Raw genomic sequence first — 6258 nt, forward strand, 5'->3', positions numbered from 1 at the left:
CCGAAGCAATAGAAAACATATAAATAAACAATTTGGTTTAGTCCGTATGTCTAAATAATCTATTTATTAGAAAGTTTAGTAGATCTCGATGGAGGGTAAAATGCAAGACGATGAAGGAAGTGAAATCACACGCTATTGCAGCACGATGAATTTTGGTCTTTATTCAAAGCCTTAAAAATACACTTTCTAGATAGTCAGTGCGATCGAAATCGTTTTGTGTACATGATAATATACCAAATTGTAGTTATGTAAACAAATTATTACACAGTTATGATCAATTACCGAGAATTACATGCATTCATGAACCCACCCGCGATCAGTAATCTAAGGCAAAATGGCGGCCATTATTAAAATACACTGATTAGCAACTGATTTCAAAATACAAATACTACAAAATCAGAGATATGGGTTCACTTAAAAAACACCCGAACTAATAGAAAACATATAAATATACAATTTGGTTTAGTCCGTATGTCAAAATAATCTATTTATTAGCACGTAAAGTAGATCTCGATGGCGGGTGTGAAGCCATAAAATAATTCAAGTTGGCAACGCTGTATGTTTCCTATAAACTTTAGCATTCTGCGACATTTCTCTGGTATTCGACAAAACAAACATAATCATATTTAAACATAAGTTTAGCAAAGATCACTTACTTTGAAATCCGGACAATGTAACGGTAGAGATAGCCCAAAATATGCTACTTCTGAAAGGCAATCAATTTCTTCGATGTTTGAAGCGGCGGGGTTTTTTCCCGAATCACGTAAATTCTCACGCTTTCTCGTAGTTTCTCGCAACATCAAGTGCACGGCACATATTTCCTATGCCGAAGAGGCAGTTGCCTTTCCCTCTATTCTAATTCCGTGCTGTCGGGAATGTCCCTTTAGTTCGAATTGGGGCGGCTACAACATTGTCGAGGAATTTCCGATGAAATAATTAAAAGTTTAGGTAGATGGAAATCCAAACCAAGATCATCTTATATTCGCATTGATAAAGGTCTTCATTGCTAGTAGTTTTTATTGCATGAGAGTTGCCTCCCTTAGACTAATCAATTTAAGACGAGTGACATAGTTCAATTAAGGCTAACAAAGCCAAAAGTATTTCAGATATCTGGAATTTGGGATCATCAATTATCAATGGGCGCATCGGAACTCCCACACATTGTCGGATCCTAGCCTGTAAAATTTGGGGGCGAGCATCAAATGGTTGGGCAAACGTGTCCTGGTTTGATGTTAGAGGAGCCCTGACTTATCAGTTTAGCCAAAAACCTCCACCACATTTCCTCGTTATCCACGACACCAACATCAGAGCTGTGTGTACGCATTGCAAATGATGTGCACACATTTGCCAAACACTTGCCACATTGTACCATCATATGGTCATATATATTACCACGTCTACAATGGCGTGGCTGTACATCCGTGACAGGAATAGAAAGAAAACGCAAATAGGGTAGGTCGTCGGGCAGTTTTAAGTGTTGGTGGTAGGGTAGTTAAGCATGTGGATATCACGTAGGACAGGGCTTCTTAGGGCAGAAGGGGTTCTTTTAGAAGATATTGGCAATGACATTTTTTCTGAATACATTACAGGGAGCATTGGAAACTGTCCTTGTTGGTTACAATTCATCTGACACTGTAAAATTAATATTGATGATGATGTAATATTTTCGAGAACAATAAACGGGTCAGTGATATTTACAATGCGGTCGCAGGTAATCAGTGATCAACGTACTCTGAAGTTATTGTGTTCCCGTGAAGTGTGCCACGGTAGCCTATAAGTGGTTCTAAAGGACATAAATTAGCGTGTTTCTCGGCGAGTGCTGGAAGAGTTGTGATGACAACGATGTGTAATATTGATCTACGTATAACTTGGACGAGAGATATCGAGTCTATAAACAGCTCAGTAGTGACATAGATATTGAAAAAAAAACTCACCGAAAGGTCTCAAATGTTTTTTTAAGTATACCGTAAACACAAAAATCAAAGGTTTTTTTATGTTGTTTATGATTCATACGTATAAAGACCTGAATACCCATACCTCGAGATTAGTTGATGCGATGGACCCTTAAGTTTAATGGTTCTGTCACGATAGACTATGCGTGACGGTGAAGGACTTTTAAGAGATAGGGAGCGTTGTTATGGTTACTAAGAAAAGTAATGTGACCGGAAATAGCACACACACTATCGATGCGAAGTACCCTCCCATACCGAAAAAGTTACAAAAAAGTTATTTTCTTTTTAAGTACAAAAAAGTTTTAACTTGTGATGCTAGATTGGAAGGTTCATTCCCATTCTACAGGTAAAACGTTTGGGTTGGATAAGTGGGAATAGGGTCTATTGTTAAAACAGCAAACACTAATTGGAGCTTGGGTCAAGTGTTGGGTTAAAAATATGAAACAGAAATTAAGTCCTTTTGGATATGTGTATCTATATTCAAAGTTATTTCTATTAAGTTGATTCAAATGCTTCATTTTTTTTATTTGTGTGTTTTTTTTATTGAATTATTGATTCTGTAGTTATGATATATGCTTTCGCGATAAGACTAATTTCTATTTTCAATATATTTGTTCAAATAATATCGGACATATATATTATTAACAGATATTAAGTATTAAATATGCAAAATAATACTTATTTCATAAATTGATATAAAGCACTAGAAATAACATGATGGCAATATGAATCATTTTACATGATAGAAAAGTTACAATGTTTAGTAAATTTCACATTTAAAATATTTGAATTAAGCAAAGCACTAAATAAATCGAATATTATAGAGTCATATCAGTTCATTGAAGTTTCAGCAGGCGTGAGACTGTGTCTGTATACTGGTAGATGTCGACTTCCCCTTGAATGAGTCGTTGTTTCTGTCGCTGAAGTCTGGAGTCTTGTCTTTCTAGTGGCACCAGCTGCATACTGGATTAGTCGGATCTTATTTGCTGCTTGATTGTGCTGGAGTTTTTCGATGATGACGTAGAGGTTTGGGTGAGCTCTGTGAAGTTGGTTGTGGTGCCATCCTTCTAAGTGGTTTTGTTCTGGGTCCAACTGTTGAGTAGTGGTTCCATTTTGCTGTCTCCGTCTCGATCCATTGCTCAGTAACGTAGTCCTTGAACTTGGTGATCTTTGCGTCATCGGTCTCTTAGTCTTTAATTGCGTGGAACCATACATCATCTACTTGGTTGATGGGGACTAGTGGTAGTGCTGAGGCTCGTCTTATATGTAGGTTGAGTAAGTTGTCGTTGGTGTACTGGTCTGCTAGTCCAAGTTTCTTCTCCAGATGCGTTTACAGTAGTGGAAAGACTGTCTTTGCTGCGTTACGGGCTGAAGACTCGAAGTCGAGGAATATAGTGGTTGGATTGAGTGGTGTGTTGTTTGCTACTGCTGTCTTAACTATCTCTAATAGGCGTTGGTAGGTGATCTGGCATTTGTCAGGTAGGAAGGTGAATATTAGTGGGTACATCTCGTCGTCTATGAGTGCATGCAGTGTGTACAGCTGGGTGACAAGTACAGGACTGGTGTCAGAGTTACTTAGATGGCGGAGGTTGTCTGTAGTACCAAATACCAGGATCTTGTTGTGGTCACCATAATCTGCTAGTAGGAATTGTGCTTCTGTAGCAGTCTCTTGCCATTCTCCCAGGAGATTAATGGCATCACGTGTGGTGGTAGTTCACTGTTATCGGTACATAGCTGATTTGGTACTGACGAAAGTTGGTATCTGTTCAACGACCTGGTGTGTGTGATCGTCCCATTCTGTTTCTGAATTTGATGATCTCGCTGTCGTACAATGCGCGTAGTGGTTCTAGAGTTTTGGCTGCCTTTTCTCCGAGTGTTGCTAGAAATTTCTTGGCATCTATGTCAGCACGAGTTGGTGGGTGGTTGTGGTCTCTAGGGAATCTGGTTACCATGTTGGCTGTGCCTGGGCAATCTTTCTCAGCGCATTTCCAGTAGGCTAAAATATACTTCTAAACAAACATACCCACAGGCCATAAAACATAGTTAAATAAATGGGAATAGCTTTTTTCAGAAGTTCGATAAATGGGAAGACGCCGATTGGAACCTTGTGAGAATGAGTGTATCAATCTAGTAAAAAGTTACACTCAAACACTTTGTTCAGTTCAAACATTACCTTATTGGCAAACAAAAAGGTACACAAAAGTTACATTTAGCCACAAAAGCAGCACTAGAGAAACAGTTCTAGTAAAAAGGTACAAAACTTTATTTAGGTACTTAAAATGTACAGAAAATGTATACTTTTCTGAGATACTGAAAAAGTACAGAAACCGTTCTAGTAAAAAGATACAAATAAAGTTATAACTGTATTTATGTACTTAAAATGTACAGAAAATGTGTACTTTTCTGAGATTTTTTTTTTGTTTGTTTGATTTTGTTTAACGTCCTATTAACAGCTAAGGTCATTTAAGGACGGCCTCCCCTGTGTGCAAGATGCATGCATGTAGTGTATGTGTGTGTATTTTGGGAGGCTGCGATATGTTCATGTTTGTCTTCTTGTAATAGCGCGGAACTGATGCCGACTTTATAGTGCTACCTCACTGAAACATACTGCCAAAGACACCCAGCAGGACGCCCCACCCGGTCACATTATACTGACAACGGGCGAACCAGTCGTCCCACTCCTAATTTGCCGAGCGTTAAGCAGGAGTAGAAACTGCCATTTTTAAAGACTTTTCTGAGATACTGAAAAAGTACAGAAACAGTTCTAGTAAAAAGGTACAATAAAGTTATAACTTTATTTAGGTTCTTAAAATGTATACTTTTTCTGAGATACTGAAAAGGTACAGAAACAGTTCTAGTAAAAAGGTACAATAAAGCTATAACTTTGTTTAGTTACTAAAAAAAGTACAAAAAAGTTATGCTTTTCTGAGGTAATGAAAAATGTCATTTTTTAAAGCTTCATAAACCTTTCATTTATTATGAATAGGTATCAAAAACATCGAATAACTTAACCTATACTGGATCGGTTGTTTAAATGAAATTCTGTTTTTTGAGTACTAATCCTTTGTAGTTACTATTATATATTAAATGTATTCTTTTAGTTATTATCATATAAATATATATTCCATTGTCGTTACTATAATATAAATAAGTATTTTCTTTTAGCTACTATTATATAAACCTTACTGAAGTTACTATTACATTTTCTGTATAATGAATATTTCCTTGTAGTTACTATTTATCTTATAGATATTCTCTTGCACTGACAACAATATAAATATTTTCTTGTAGTTACTATTATATTAATACTTTCTGTAGTTACTATTATTTTACAATATAATACACAATAATGTAATAAATATAGGTTTGAGGCACTGGCCCACACAGCTACAATTGGAGGTCAGGTCGATACCTACCTCCCCTATAGCTGTACAGGCCGGGTCTCGCAGCTGCTGTCGGGGTAGGCATAGAGGGACTACATCCCCCTCCTTCCTCCTAAGTAACAGCGCCCTCAGAGGAACTTGTTGGCCGATTGGAGCCGGTCCTTTGGGCCGGGGACCAAAAAGCATCTTTTCTGCCGAAGCATGCGCCATATCGATGAACACCGCATTAAAAAGGCGATCATTTGTTCTGACTTTCTGTCTGTCCTACAGAGTTTACAGCTACGAGATCCTAAAAACACACTGATACAAAACCTTGCTCTTCGAAAATCTCGTATCTTATATAATTCAAAAATAACTTTACTATGGATTCCAAGCCATGTCGGAATTAAAGGCAACGAATGTGTGGACAGGGAAGCAAAAAATGATACACAGATGTTAAACCTACTATTCGTACAGCCATTACTAATGAATGGCTGGAATCTCGAGACCACCAACAAATTGTTTAAGGTACATAAAACATTTATTCCCAGTCGGAAAGATCGTAGAGAGGAAGCTGGCCTCACTCGGCTCCGTACTGGGCACACATATCTTACTCATTCGTACCTTTTAAACAAGAAGATATACCTTCATGCCACGCATGTGACACTCCATTTACAGTGGAACATTTTTAGGTCACCTGAGACAAAGTCTCAAGTGACCTATTGCGATCGCCTTGTGTCCGTCGTCGTCCGTCGTGCGTCCGTAAACAATTTACATTTTCGACTTCTTCTCCGAAACCCCTGAACCAATTTCAATGAAATTTTGCAGGGACCTTCCATGGACAAAGGTCAACAAAAATAGTTGCCGGTTTAGTCCTAAGCCCCCAGGGGCCTGAGGGGCGGGGCCAAAAAGGGTCAAATTGACTAAAATTTCAAAAATCTTCT

This window comes from Mizuhopecten yessoensis, unplaced genomic scaffold (genome assembly GCF_002113885.1).
Source record: "Mizuhopecten yessoensis strain PY_sf001 unplaced genomic scaffold, ASM211388v2 scaffold10751, whole genome shotgun sequence".
Lineage (NCBI taxonomy): Eukaryota > Metazoa > Mollusca > Bivalvia > Pectinida > Pectinidae > Mizuhopecten > Mizuhopecten yessoensis.